This window comes from Narcine bancroftii, chromosome 3, assembly GCF_036971445.1.
Source record: "Narcine bancroftii isolate sNarBan1 chromosome 3, sNarBan1.hap1, whole genome shotgun sequence".
NCBI lineage: Eukaryota > Metazoa > Chordata > Chondrichthyes > Torpediniformes > Narcinidae > Narcine > Narcine bancroftii.
The window spans coordinates 338,441,010-338,457,201 of record NC_091471.1 but is presented as its reverse complement, the minus strand read 5'-3'; the positions used below and the strand labels follow the sequence as shown (position 1 = coordinate 338,457,201).

The 16,192-nt window shown below is 42.0% G+C and overlaps 1 non-coding gene across 1 annotated transcript; it reads right to left on the bottom strand.

Moving 5' to 3' along the window:
* Window positions 1–9,061: 9,061 nt before the first annotated feature.
* LOC138759650 (U1 spliceosomal RNA) lies at window positions 9,062–9,218 on the bottom strand. The gene has a single exon (XR_011355004.1). It is a non-coding gene; the product is annotated as a U1 spliceosomal RNA (small nuclear RNA).
* Window positions 9,219–16,192: the final 6,974 nt, after the last annotated feature.

Below are 16,192 nucleotides of genomic sequence, written 5' to 3'. Positions count from 1 at the left end.
TTCAAAGGCTGTTTCTTTCCCACCATTATCAGGTCTCCTGAAGGAATTCCAAAAATAGTAAAATTTTGTAGCTTTTGCTCTCTACCTATTAACTCTACGTGTTTATACTGTGTCGTGCTTGTTGACCGTGTATGAGACCTTCTTGGAAAGAACCCCCCCCCCGCCCAATCACTGCTTCATGATACATGTGGAACTAAGTTTGAACTTGAACTTACAGGTTAACCAATGGCAAGCTTTCAAATAAACATTGCATAGAGAGGGAGAGATTTATCATGAGATATTACCTGCCATCACATTTTAAGATGTGAATCACAGCATAATGAGTAACGAGGACCATTAAGCCTCCTAAAACTCCTATTTCAATCACGACTGCTTAAAAAAAAAGCCCTAGTTACACTGTTTGACAGGATGGTGTCAAGCATTTCACAGCCAGCAAAATATTTTTTGGAGTTGCAGTTGAATCATACAAATCTGTAACTTAGAAAATGGCTCAGTTACCTATTAGAGCACAAAGAGAGGCTCTTCAGTGTAGCACAGTGGTTTCCAACCTTTTTCTTTCCACTCACATACCATTTAAAGTTTTCCCTATACCATCAGTGCTCTGTGATTAGTAAGGGATTGCTTAAGGTGGTGTGTGAGTGGGAAGGGAAGGTTGAGAATCTCTGCTCTAGTCCCAATTGTAACGGAGATATTTTGCTAGAGAAAAATTGTCATTGGCCCATTTCCTTTGGAGTTATGAAACCGTGCACATAACGAGTCAATTAGGTACGATTAGAACAGTGGTTTTCAAATATTTTTCTTTCCACCCACGTACCACCTTAAGCAATCCCTTTCTAATCACACACCACTTATGGCATAGGGATTACTTAAAGTGGCATATGAGTGGAAAAAGGTTGAGAATCACTGGGTGGTCAAACCTGGTTAATATAAGAGCCACATGTGATAAACTAGAGATGTTTGAGAGTCACAAGACATGACAAAATATTACATATATGTTTTTATTCTTACATCCACATTTGGTTACAAAAATATTATTTAAATATTAAGAAATACATGTAATAATATTTATTCATGTATTTAGTTTTTAAACTGCTAATTTGTAATCATTCTAAATATTTTTTTAAAAACCTGACTGATTATTGTGAGTCTCCATCTTGGCTGCAAGTCATTGAAAATCCAGCTGATAGGTTGTCAAGGGTGTACGAATTAGCTCTGACAGGTGTTGACTTGGGAAGGATTGCAAGTTGCTTTGACATCACATTACAGAGTACACTGGTTCCCAGCAGTTCGATGTGCTAAAATTGAGATGAGTCGCCCACTAGTTCTTCAGTTCAGGATTTTTTGTTTCCAGAATTTGTTTCCAGATTCAACTGTAGACTGGAAATTATGGATCATCTTTAGAGGCGGGTCCTCTTTTAATCTGCCACCTCACACTGCAGTAGAAAGAGACATCACTAGGTTTATCTTCAAGCTCCAGTTCTTCAATAAACTTTTAGAACTGTCGGTAGGTCTTCCCATTTAAGTATATGAAGTTGACAATTGCAAGGGCACTTTTCGTAACGTCTTCATACTTGAAGTATCTGGCTGCTTGGGTGCTCACAATGAATAATGCAATGAACAGGTTGAAACCCTGGAAAGCTGGGATCACTTTTCATTAATGCAATTAATCCTGCATTTTTCTCCATCATTGCAGGTGACTCCATTTGTTGCAAAACTGATGAGTTAATCCAGTGGAGCATCAGCATTTGCTAAAGGCTCTTTCAAGTCCATTTTTAATGTCAACACCACAAGTTGCTTCTTTTACTGTAACTAAATTCGATCTTTTCCATATATAACATATAATCATTTAAAGCAGCAGAAACAGGCCATGTCAGCCCTCTGAGACTGCGCTGGTTCACTTGAACCATTCCACTAGCTTCCCCCCTCCTGCTCTCCGCCCATAACCCTCCAACCCCCTCACATCCATGTGCACATCCAACCTTTTCTTAAGTGACAAAGGGACCCTGTTGCAACTATCTCTTTTGGAAGATCATTCCATTCTGCCACCACTCGCTGAGTTAGAAAGTATTCTCTAATATTTCTCCACCCTTACCCTTAACTCATGTACTTTTGTTCCAACCTTCCCTGCCCTCAGGGGAAAGAGTCTTTTTTATGTCTCGTCTGTCTATTCCTTTCATAATTTTAAATACCTCTATCAAATCCCCTCTCTGCCGTCTACGTTCCAATGAATAAAGTCCCCAGTCTCCTTAATATCTCCTTGTAATCTAGATGCTGTAATCCAGGAAACATCCTTGTAAATCTTCTCTGCACCCTCTTCACCTTATCTATAATTTGGAGACCAGAACTGAGCGCAAAACTCCAAACCTGGCTTCACCAATGCCTTAAACAGCCGCAGCATCACTTCCCAGCTCCTATACTCTATACTATGATTTATGAAGGCCAGCATACTATATGCCTTCTTAACCACCCTGTGTTCACCTTCAATGAACTCTGTACCATAATCCCCAGGTCCCTCTGTTCCTCTGCATACCTCGATGTCCTCCCCTTAACTGCATGTGTCCTATTCTGGTTAATTTTAATGAAATGCAGCACCTCGCACTTGTCTACATTGAATTCCATCTGCCATCTTTCAGCCCACTCTTCCAAACAAACCAAATCCTTTTGTAATCCAAGAAAACTTTCCTCTCTATTCACAGATACATCAGAGGAAACATAACGAACAAATTCTGCCCATTGTGGATTGTCTTGTATGTCTGTAGATTCTTCAAGAGATAAGCTGAATGCAAGTGAATGCTTTAAATAATTTTGCATTTTCCCTGCAACATCAGTACTGATCTGGGGGATAAAGTTCTATGTAATGTGGCATGAAACTGGTGCTTTTGCTATTGGTCCTTGACGCTTTGTGTAATTTGGATCTAAACTGAAACAACTTCAGCTGTATTCTTCTTAACAAATTCACCATCAGAATATGGGGATTTAGCACACACGCAATATTTCATGTTATAAGAAATCTAGCTTCATTTGTTATGTTGTTTTTTTTTACTGAACATTGTGTTATGGGCCCAGAGGACCCCAAGACCCAGCAACAATAGAAATTCACCAAGAAAAATGGTTACTTCAACAAAAGTTGCTTTTAATTATCTTTAAACATGAAAACAGGATCACAGTTTAACTTATTACTACTAACTTAACCTAAATTAACCCTCTTCTAATTCTAAGTGCACATGTATGTAATGTGTGTGTAAGTTCAGAAAAGTTCTTTGATTCACAGTTCAATCTCACTCCTCACTCCTCCAAGTTGTGGTATCAGGCAATTCTTATACTGTGACAGAATTTAACATTTATGAATCTTCACCAGGCTTTGGTGCTTGAAAGGTAAATGGTTACTGCTCAGGAAGGTTCTTGCCAGTTTTCAGAGAGAGATTTGTTGCTCGTTGGACACACACAACTGATTCCTTCTGATCAGCCACTTCAGTGCCGTGCTGAAGAAACTTGACCCATCAGGACTTTCCAGATGATAACCCCTTTCTTTCAGGTCACCAGAGTTCCTTTTCTGTTATCCTTATCTCAGGTGAAACATTGTACCGCCAGCCATCTCCTCGTGTATGGTCCACAAAGGCTTAGAACAGGGTGTACTCAGAACTCACAGCCAGTCTTCAAAATTGAGTTTAAAACAAGCTTGCCAGCTTGTCCTGTTCCAGTCCCAGCTACTGCTGCTGAACTGTAGAACTTTCACTCTCTCTCAAAGCCACAATGACCCTCTTACAACAGCAAACTACATTCAGACAGAATGCAGCTCTGGGCCCAACATTATGAGCCCATTATCTGTTGCTTTCCAAAACAATAATCCATTACTCCCCAGCATGTCCTTTAGCAAAGGAGTTTCCATTGCCTTTACAAAAGCAACTGGGACCCTAGACTGTCTGACTTGAGCAGAACTCTTGCATTTTAAATGAGATCTGTGTTGTAAAGTGTTTGCATTTGTTTGTGACCTTCAGGTGGCCAGAATATCCCGATGTAAAGCCGCATATTCTACCCCTATGCGGCTATTGGGAGGCCACCTGAAAGAGCAGGAGGTCCCGCCAAGGCACACTTTCCAACCGACCTCCGAGAGGGATAATCGCCGGAACACTTAAGTCCCCCAAGGCACCCGAATGCAGCCACCTGAAAGCACCTGCTAAGGGGCGGGCTGATGACAGCCTGACAGCCCCCTCCCTGCTGCCCCTGCTCCTCGGCATGGGACTACAGGGCTGAAGGCAGCAGGCTCGGGACGTTGGGATGTCCCGCACCGGCCGCCCCTGCCCTGACGTCCTACGCCAACAGGAGCCAGAGTGTGCTCTGAGGTCCCTCTCCTGCAACTGTCACTTTCAGGTGGACAACACAGTGCTTTCAGGCTGCCACCTGAACGACCATTCCACAGCTCTGCATCCACTTCTGCAGGCGCATTCTTGGCGGAGAATGCACCTGAAAGTGGCTCTACACTAAAAAAACCCCCACAATTTATCTCCTTAAAAACCTATCTATATAAACAATATGAAATATAACATAATCTGTCACAGTCTGCTGGCTATTTAATGATGATTTTAACACATTTAACTTGTTTTTTCATATTTCTAATTTAGGTGGATAATCAAATGTAAAATTCTTGTGATTTATTTCATGATATGGCATTTCAAGTTACCACTTTGTAATGACTCATTGATGCCATGCAGATAAGACACACAGGTTTAAATTGAATGTTAAATTTAGGGCCAATTTGGCACTACGAGTCCGTGCTGCCCATTTTACACTCCATTAACCTACACCCTGGTACATTTTGAAGGGTGGGAGGATTCATTCTCCTGAAGGCAGCATGCACATCATCCTTAGATACGGTCAGGTTGGAGTCATCAGGAGACATGGGGATGCGGAGGGGTGGTTTTTTGCTGTTATTGCCGACAAATCGGACGTAGAAGGCATTGAGTTCCTCTGGGAGAGAAGCTTTGCTGTCCTACTACTTTTCTAGATTTGGTTTTGTAACAGGTTCTGGTATTTAGGCCTTGCCACAGCTGTTGGGTGTCCCTTGTTCCTTCCATTTTTATCTGGAATCCTCACTTCGCCTGGGAGATCGCTTTTTGCAGGTCGTACCTGCTCCTGGTGTACTGATCTGGATCTCCAGACTTAAATGCCTGTGATCTGGCTCTCAGCAGGTTCCAGATTTTGTTGTTCATCCAGGGCTTCTGGCTGGAGAAATCCCTGAATGATTTGGTGGGGACACACTCGTCCACAGCTGATTTGATAAAGTGTGTGACAGCCTTGGTGTACTCATTCAGATTCTCAGCAAAGTCCTTGAACATTGCCAATCCACTGACTCAGGGATGTCCTATAATCGATCTTCTGCCTTCCGTGACCACCTTCTAGCTGTCGTGACCTCTCTTTTTAGGTTCTATCTGTATGAAAGCAGAAGGAACACAGCTGGATGATCAGATTTGTCCAAATGTGATCTTGGGAAAGAAAGGTAGGCCTTCTGTTAAAGTCGCACTTCTGTCAGGGTACAAAAAGGTGCAGAAACAAACGACAAAGTCCAAAACACAGTCTTTATTGAGTCACGCCAGCAGGAATAAGGTACCAGTGGTGGGCAGACAGTCACTTCACTGATACTCTTTGAACTGCATTCAAACGACACAGTCACAGGGAACAATATTTAAGGTACTTTCCTGCATACAAATTGGATAACATTTCTTTGAAGATATTGCTACAGCTTATGTTTTACATTTTACATATCCTCCTCCTAAAGTCAGGGAAATGATTTGTTGTTGCTCATTTAATCTCATGTACCAGTTATAATTAAGAACATCCTTCTGGTATACAAAAAATCAACAGAAGTCTGGAAGGGTTGCTCACAGTACACATTAGTATCTGTTCTCTGGCTGCCTGATTTCTGAGTTCCAATTTGCACATGTAAATGGCTAGTTTCATAATAATCTTAGATTCTTGAAGTTGACAATGGTGACCAAAACCGCATGACTGAAACAATGCCATTCAGGGTCTGAGTGGTGATGGACGCTTATTGAAGCCTTTAGATCACATCGAACAGGTAGTAGTCACTTAGCACTACTGTGTTAAAGAGATCAGGCAAGCATTAGGATATGGCTCAGTAGAAGAGGTGAGAATTGATTCCTGTCTGGAATGTCCTTGGTTACTCTCCCCCAGCTTGCAGCAAAGGTCTATGTGATGGTTTCTTCATCATAATTCCCATTACTAGATATTCTAGAGCTAATACTCTACACTTCTTTATCTTGATCTAGCAGTGATCAAGTGTGCTGGGACCTCTGGTACAGCAGGTTATATGATGGTGGTAGTTAGGCAGAGTTTCCTTGACACAGGCCTGGTTAAAGTTGCCGACTAAAATTTGAAGTGTATCGGGCAGGGCTGTTTCCTGTTTACCGACCATATCACGAAGCTCTGTAAGAGCCTGCTGGTAATCAGCATGGGGAGGGGCATAAACTCTGGTGAGAATCACTGGTGAGAACTCCCGGGATAGATAGAAGGGCCTTTATTTAATCGAAATTTGCTCCAAAGCAGTAGAGCAGGAGGTCGACACAATTCCAATGTTCGTGCCCCACCCAGTATTAACAATAAAGCACACACCACCACCCCTCTCCCTTTTCCAGAATCTGGCATTGTGAATAGACCATTAATTGGACACAATATATGGTGAATAAACCATCACATAGACATCGAGAATAAAGATCCGAGAATAGACATTTTCTAAAATAAACATTGTAAAAGTCTGTACACATTCCTCATGTAAATTATTCTCCCTTCTGCCTCTGGTAGGAGGTACTACAGCACTCAAGCCCTATGTCCACATTGGACAACAGGTTTTTACCCCAAGCCATCAGTCTCCTAAATTCTCAGAACATATGTGGATAGTATACCATGGACGGTTACAATATACATCTTAATATTTTAATATTTTAAATGTGTTTAACTTCTATTCTAATATTTATGTAAATATCCTCCATGGTCCTGGAGAAACGCTCTCTTGACTTTACCATGCAAGTATGGTATGAACGAGTAATAAAGGTGACTTGACTTCCGATCCAGTCTATGGAAACCGTCTGGTCAGATAGCGATGTCTGTTGTGTTCTCTGTTAGCCAGGTCTCAATGCAGTGAACAACTGAGATTTGTCTTACTTGTCTCTGGTAGAGTAGCCTTGCCCTCAGGTTATCGATTTTATTCTCCAGTAATTGGACATTCACCAGTGATATGGATGGTAGAGGAAGTCTCAGACACCCTTCGCTCAAGCCTTGTTTGAATCCCGGCCCTCACTTCATGTTTATGGCCTTGACCTTGCTGGTGATCCGGTCCCTTTAAGGTCTCTGCCTTGCAGCCATGACCTGGTTCCTTTAAGGCCTCTGCCTTGCAGCCATTCTGTTTCTGAAGCCAGCTGTTACTCAGGAGATTTGAAGATCGTTAATTGTGTTCAGCAACTGTTCGGTGATACTTAAAAAAAAGCGCCCGCAGCTGATTGTAAGGATAGCAGCTGGGAATGTGAGTATTTTATAGGTTCATGTAACGGGTATTTTAAAGGTTTTTGTGACAGGGTTCTGCAGCCTGCAGAAACTCACCGTTAGTTGCCGGTGCCCTATGCTGTTGCTCTCCACACAAGGAAGAGTGGATGGTCTCTTTTCCCATGTTGTGGAGAGCCTAGTGGCCCTAGACAATGCTCAGAAGGCATCAGAGGCCATCAAAGGCCTGTAGAATGATGTGGGTCAGCACCAGAGCTCCCACTGCTGCAGGAGGAATTAAAAACAGAGGGAATTCTTTCTTCGTTCAAGAGATTCTGCCTCCTCTGGACTTCCTCCACTGGGAGAACTTGAATTCCCACCCTGCACTGCGTCCCTGTGCATTAGCCTCCATATCCTCAGTGAAGGTGACCAGGAGGAGCCCATTCATGCTATTCCATATATTGTGTCCAATTAAGGATAAAGCTATTAGCTTCTGATCACCACTGCAAAAATCAAATTGTGTGAAGCAGTAATTTATTCCAAATTTGAATTGAACCCAGATTTTCAAACATTCTTATCATTTCAGCATCCATTTGTTGGCGCCCTTACGGCAAATTTATTCAATTATCTGTTAATCTTGTGAGATATATCATGACATAAAAAAATCTACTGAAGGTTTGACTGTGTAATAATTAACAAACCATGAAAGTGACAGCAGTATGTCGTTATTTGTGTGTAAGCAGGATAAACTAACTAGCATTCAAGCTTTAAACCAGTGGTTCTCAACCTTTTTCTTTCCACTCACATGCCACTTTAATTATTTCCCTTTGCCATCGGTGCTCTGTGATTGGTAAGGGATTGCTTAAGGTGGCATGTGAGTGGGAAGGGAGGGTTAAGAACCACTGCTCTGGACCCAATTGTTACTGAAATATTTTGCTTGAGAAAAATTGTCAATGACCCATTTCCTTTGGGTTATGAAACGGTGCACATAATGAGTCCATTAGGTACGATTAAAACAGTGGTTTTCAAACTAATCACAGAGCACTTATGGCATAGGGATTACTTAAAGTGGTATGGAAGTGGAAAGATAAAGGTTGAGAACTACTGCTTTAAGCAATTCTTGAACATGATGACTGCTGGAATGATTCATGATGCCTGTTATTCTAGGTTTAGGAAGGGTAGGGTATTGGATAAGATGCTCAAATCAGCCATGACAGCTTCAACAATTCAATGTCTTTGGCAGCAACTAATTAGGGTAGAGGATACAGGAGACTCTACTATTAATTTGATTTTTTTTTTAATTTAGACATTCAGCATGATAGCAAGCCATTTCGTCCCATGAGCCCATGCCACCCAATTACACCCAAATGACCTACTACAACCCCCAGTCTGTTTTTTTTTTGGAGGGTGGGAGGAAACCGGAGCCCCCGGGTGAAAACCCATGCCGTCACGGAGAGAACGCTCAAACTCCTTACAGACAGCGCGGAGTTCAAACCTTGTCCCCATCGCTGGCGCTGTAACAGCAATGTGCGAACTGCTATGCTATCTGTGCTGCCCTTAACTTAAGAAAAAGATAAGTGAACGCAGTCCCCCATGACCACAAATTGTGCAGTCAAGTATCCCACATTTGGAGATATCGCAGGCACACCTGAAGTGCAATGGGATAGGCTCATCCTGGCAGATCAGCCATCCTGACTACCGGTTCTCCTCTGCCAGTTAAGTATGTATGGTTCAAAGTAACAACTGTACAATAAATTCAATTCTATTGAAATAAATATCTATTTGAAGGCAATGTTAAAATACTGATATCAATACTAAGTACACACTGTGATAATTCTTAGCTCCAAAGTGTAAAATGCTTTGAATATTTATCAGCCATTGATAAACCGTTCACAATCGAGCTCCTCTTTGCTAAATCCAAGTCTACATGTGAAGACCACACTCGATCGCAATAAAGATTTGAAACAACTAATTGCAAATCCAAGCCATTTAGTTTCCCCCTTTTCCTTGCTGTAAGCAGTCAGAGACTGTCTAGAAAACACAACATTGCTTTCAGGCACCTTTCAGACGAGACATTAGGGCTGTCTTCCTGGATATAAAACATCTCGTGATTCCTCTTTGAAGAGGAGCAGGGAACACTTGATTTGCTCTGACAAACATTCATCCATGAAATGGAATTATCTGCCTTTTATTTTGCCGGAAACATCCAGATTGTCTGCTGCAGTTGTCCACACAACAACTTCAAAGACATCCTTTTGGCCCTGAGGAAGAGCTAAAAGCGATTCTGATCCTAATTCTGAAGTGAATCTTTTCATTCCTTTGCTAAACCAATGATATTTCCCACTGTTAATTTTCAACAAATGTGGATGCGAAAAAAAAAATGGAACCAAAGCTCTAAGCATATCCACTGCCAGTATTTCTATAACCGTTGGCTCTCCACCATATCAAACTAAAATTCTGGGCTTTGAAACCTTCCCATTGCTTGAGCCAATTACTGACATCTGTTGGAGAGAATCCTGAGTGAAGATGATAAATCCACCAGTAGTTGGTCATTTCAACCAGGGAAGGCAACTTTTGATCTCAGCTCTTTTCACCAACTCAGTCAAGACCTGAAGATCATCAACATGAAATTCTGCCTGTTTCTTTCCTCTGTGGGAGCTGCCTATCTTGCTGAGTGTTTTTATCAATTTCTGGCTTAGTTCGGATCACCCACTGTTCTATTATTGTATCAGGGAAGATACAAGGAAGAGAAGATTTTTATACAGGTACAAGGATTCAAAAGCTTTAGAAGGATTATGGGCAGTTGGGGTAACTGCAGATAACCACCCTTGGTCAACATGGATGAGTTGGATCAAAGGATCTATTTCTGTGATTAACAGCTTCGTGACCCTACAATTAATCTATTTTTAATTCCAGCTGTATCAGTGTTCGAATTCATTACTCCTATTGCCTCACAATTAATCAGCTAGGTTAATAAAGATGTTTGGTTTCAAATTCAACCATGTGTCATTTTTCTTTCAAACACGATAATAAAAGACAATATTAATCAACTTTGCAGAGCACCTAATGGCACCAGTTTAGAGCTAGAAGTATAATTCAGTGGAAATGTTCTTGCATTAATCCAGTTTAAAGACTATTTAGTTTTCCTCTTCGACGCGATTTGTCAAAGAAACAGAGATCCTGATCAATATTAAGCAACAAATGAAGAGCTATAGTTCAGAAGCAAAATGTTTTGACTTAGAGAGAGCTTTAGTTCAAGGCCGTTACTTAGTGTTGGCTTATGCCCCTGTGTGATAAACTGAGGTGTTTCAATCGAGTAGTGTTGTAAGGATCAGGCACACCAACAACAAACTAAGTGGAACATGATTTAGCTTACATTGAGGAACCCTGCGGGAAAGTAAATGAGGGGTGAAGCACAAAAGTCTGAAGTGAAGACACAGAAACGCTGGAGAAACTCGGCAGGTCTCGTAGGGTCCATCGGAGGTAAAGATATATAACCAACATTTCAGGCCTGAGCCCTTCAAAGCAAATAGGCAAAATGCAAACAAATGAGATTAGTAAACTCCGATGTATCAGCAAATTAGTGTGAATTGATGATTTGTCTAGAACTGAGAAGCCTGCATCACAGCATGGAACAAGTGCATTTTGGTAGCCAGGGACCTCAACAAGCACGATGGTGCTGAGAGAGAGAGAGATGCGCTGACCTCTGAGTTTTTTTGATTGTTCACGAAGCTGTAATGTTAACTGAACTATTTTAGGGTCCTGATATTTAAGGTTTTTAGAAATATATATAGCATTAATTTTAAAAAATGGTGTTTCACCAATGTAGAAATAGCTTTCTTCAGAGGGGAAGATGCCGTGGTTTTGAACTTCTTGCATTTTCTCTTATGTTATTCTGTTGAACCAACTGAAGTATTATTCAAATAAAGCGTACCCTATTTAACTACCTGAAATATAATCAAAATTCTGACTTTGCCACATTAGAACCTGCATCAACCAGCTGATCGAGATGGAGTGAGAGGACAGGGAGGGTGAAAGCAATTCCGTTCATTCAGGCAGTGTGGAAAACTTAGCTTTCCCTTTGATTCAAGACTGCAGTTTTGCTTTAAGGTCACCTTAAAGAGAGTGTGGTGTGCGAAGTGAGACCTGGTCAGTCACCAGAAATCTTGCCTCAGTTTGATCAAGGAATAGTTATTAACCTACGCTGGGCTCTGCTCTTAACATGAAGAGATGGATTGCAAGGGAAAAGAATCTTAATTTATCAGTTAGCTGATAAATTAAGATCAGAATGACCTCTCAAAGTCACCTAGGTATTATACTGCAGAATAAGAAATGGTGATTATTTTGTCATTTATTAACGACCCCTAATCAGGTTTTCTGCACTGCCTCTGCCCTCTGTAAATGCGAGAGGTGGAGGAGGGGGAACAATAGCCTTGCATGAGGCAGAAGCATTTAATAAAGATAGAAGAAACCATACCAAGGCTAACATTTAATACAGTACAGAGTGCTGCAGCATGCCAAACATCTTGTCTTTCTAATGAGAGTGTAATTCATTCAATGGGAACCTTTTGGATAAGAGCTCCAGAATTAACCTTTTTTTTTCCTGGACAATTTTTCTCTCCAAACCCATACCAAACAATTGTAAGGTAATGATTTCTGCTTGTGGTTGTTTGATGCAAATAAAAGGTGACCTGATTTCTCATTTACAGAGGCCACTAGCTTTCAGAATCATCCAATTAGCTGTTAAGTGCCTTGGCACAGAAGAGGTAGAGTAAAGGGTATTTGAGAAATCTAAGCCATTCTGATTTAGTTTAGACTTGACCAGAAGCAATATTAATTCACCAAGACAATGGTATCTTCAAAACAATAATTTTAATTAATTACTGTTAATAATATAAAATCTTCCTTAACTCTACACTTCACTCTAACTTAACCCCACTATGCACAAATGTGAGTGTGTGTGGTGGGGGTTAGGTCCCAAAACCATTACAGTTTAGACACGGATGTAAAAAGAATCCATTTTTAAAGTTCAGTCAGTTTTGTTTTGAAACTCAGGTTCCTTAAATTATTGCTCAAAAGGAATTGTGGAGTAGATGCGAGGACACAGACTTCTCAAAACTCACAAAATTCTTGAAAAGCAGTTTTTGGAGAATTGTTTCTTCATATAAATGATTTCCCTCTCTTGTATGGAAGTTTCAAAACTTGTGTTTTCTTCCACAATGGATTAACAAACCCTGGCAAGGGTTACATGAAGTGGCCATGTGAAAATAGACAGTGAAACATACCTCTTTTCAAAGAGGCAGCTGAAGAGGCTTTTCCGTACCACTGATTTTGTGTATCTCCCATGGTTAGGAGAATACAACACAAACAGTACGTCTCTGACCTCAGATGTTTCTTGGTGCAATATTAAAATGCACTTTTTCTGGAGTGTGGAAATCATGTGACATAACTTCATTGTCTGCTCAGGTCTTTGAAGCAAGAACTTGCTTGCCATCTCTCAATCAACACTACTGCCTTAGGTTCAATGAAGAATCACTTCAGTTTTTATGGCTTTTTATATGGCTTTAGCCAACAATGGAATAGCAGACATTTCAACTTTCAAAAGGGTTTCTGTGTGTAAGGGGCTGTGCTGTCTGCGTCCCTGTCCACCCACAAAATCCCTTTACCAAGAAATCTCTATAATAGCTCAATTCTGTCATGAGACTAGCATGACTTTTTAAGGTCTGATCAGGAAATTATTCCAATCTCAATAGCAGATCAATGCTTGCTGAATTCAATGATAAACCTCTTGATTTATATGTCAGAGCATTCAGAATGCAAGAGATGTGAGGAGCTCATCTTATAACCAGAATGGACACAACTGTGATGAAATAACATCATATGCAGGGCAAGATCACAATTATCCAAAGTCAATTAGAGTGGGTCAGTTCAGTTTGATAATATTACATTGCGTGTGACATATTTGTAACAGTAAATAGTTTATGCCACGTGATTGTTTAACAGTTTATGCCACCCCATTTTAAGGATGGAGTCAATGCTTAATAATATTACATTCGTTTAATGTAGATTTTGTGCCTGAACAGCTTTCCAAAATGAGCCTGGATTCTGATTTTTATTTTATGAACAATTTCCCTGAGTCAAATAGTGGGTCAATTCTTTCTTGTGTTTTTGGATATCAAGTGTTAACTTGTTCCAATGAAAAGACCCATCTTCTTAACACAGTCTTAATGCATATGTTATTGCAAAGCTGCCTCATTCTGTGAGCAGCACAGTTAGCGTGGTGGTAGGTGCAGCCCTACTACGGCGCCAGCAACCCAGGTTTGTATCTGGTGTTGTCTGTAAGGAGTATTTACGTTCTCCCATTCCCCTGCGTGGGTTTCCCCTTTGTTATCTGGTTTCCTCCCACCCTCCAAAGACTTATGGCTGTTGTAAGTTTACTCATTCAGGAGCCTTGCTGTTCAGCATGGGCAACCATGTCTCTCCATCCATCACGGGGTCTCTGACCTTCTGAATTGTAGTCGTTGCCTCCCCTGTTTCTAACCACGATGTTAATCCATCGATCACTTCCATTTTCTGTATATTTCTGCTTCTTTATCCTTCCAGTTGAAGCTAAATGTTCTAATGGATCTCTTGGCATGATGCATTCAAAGAACTTTGATCGCCATTCTCTGATTCTTTTCAGAAATGTACGTTTTGTTTACGTTCTTTGCAGAACTTCTTCCTTTGTCTTCCTGTCCATGTAGGATATGCACAGCATTCTTTTGAGAAACCACATCTCTGTTATAGGTGTGGACGGAAAGGCCTGTTAGCGTGCTCCATATTTAAATTTAAAATTATATTCTCGGTTATAACACGTTACATCCTCCCTGAGTAATTTGGCTGAATAGTGAAATTATATTCCATCTCCATCACTTTCTAGCAACTGTTACTGACACACAAATCATCGTCAGTGAGAAATAAATTTGATAATAGGAGAAAGTCATCATATTTTCATTCAGACCTTTATTTATTATCCAAATGACTCTGATAAATCGACCTTCCCCATCTATAAAGAACAAGACTGACAGCGGTGTAATGGCTATTGATTTCACAATTAGTGATCCATTAGCTCTCTGTTCAAACCTTTTTGGAAAGGACATAATTTCTAGTGACTGTTTCAGCACACATTAGAAGGACAGACGTGTGACCATTTCCCAATTTTCACCGTGCAGATTGGGAGTGGGGAGTTTTGGGGGGCAGGTGGGGGCTAGCAATGACGCTGATATTGTCACACATACCTGGAACAGTTCTGTGAGTGCAGCTAATAACCACTGCTTGTTTAATAAATGTATTACAGGTGCTCCCCTACTTACGATGGCCGACTTACGATTTTATAAAGTTACAATGGTACAATAACGTGACTGTTGCTATTTACTTTCATGGAATATATTAAAGTAAGGTCATCACAAGGATTTTTCAAATAAACATTGATAATTCCTCTAAGGTGAATTCTTTGTAGCCTCCTTGGTCAATCACTTCTTTTAGTTCAGTCAGATGGCTTTCAGGGACTGATACAATGCAATCAGGAGAGAGCGGGGCGATGGGATCAGTGTGAGGACTGATACAACACTGTCGGGAGAGAGCGGGGCGATGGGATCAGTGTGAGGACTGATACAGCACTGTCGGGAGAGAGCGGGGCGATGGAATCAGTGTGAGGACTGATACAGCACTGTCGGGAGAGAGCGGGGCGATGGGATCAGTGTGAGGACTGATACAGCACTGTCGGGAGAGAGCGGGGCGATGGGATCAGTGTGAGGACTGATACAGCACTGTCGGGAGAGAGAGGGGCGATGGGATCAGTGTGAGGACTGATACAGCACTGTCGGGAGAGAGCGGGGCGATGGGATCAGTGTGAGGACTGATACAGCACTGTCAGGAGAGAGCGGGGCGATGGGATCAGTGTGAGGACTGATACAGCACTGTCAGGAGAGAGCGGGGCGATGGGATCAGTGTGAGGACTGATACAGCACTGTCAGGAGAGAGCGGGGCGATGGGATCAGTGTGAGGACTGATACAGCACTGTCGGGAGAGAGCGGGGCGATGGGATCAGTGTGAGGACTGATACAGCACTGTCGGGAGAGAGCGGAGCGATGGGATCAGTGTGAGGACTAATACAGCACTGTTGGGAGAGAGCGGGGCGGTGGGATCAGTGTGAGGACTGATACAGCGCTGTCAGGAGAGAGCGGGGCGGTGGGATCAGTGTGAGGACTGATACAGCACTGTTGGGAGAGAGCGGGGCAGTGGGATCAGTGTGGGGACTGATACAGCGCTGTCAGGAGAGAGTGGGGCAGTGGGATAAGTGTGGGGACTGATACAGCACTGTCGGGAGAGAGCGGGGCGGTGGGATCAGTGTGAGGACTGATACAGCACTGTTGGGAGAGAGCGGGGCAGTGGGATCAGTGTGGGGACTGATACAGCGCTGTCAGGAGAGAACGAGGCAGTGGGATCAATGTGAGGACTGATACAGCACTGTCGGGAGAGAGTGGGGCAGTGGGATAAATGTGGGGACTGATACAGCACTGTCGGGAGAGAGTGGGGCAGTGGGATAAGTGTGGGGACTGATACAGCACTGTCAGGAGAGAGTGGGGCAGTGGGATCAGTGTTAGGAGTGATAAAGGTCTGTGGGAGAGAGTGGGGCAGTCGGATCGGTGTTAGAGTG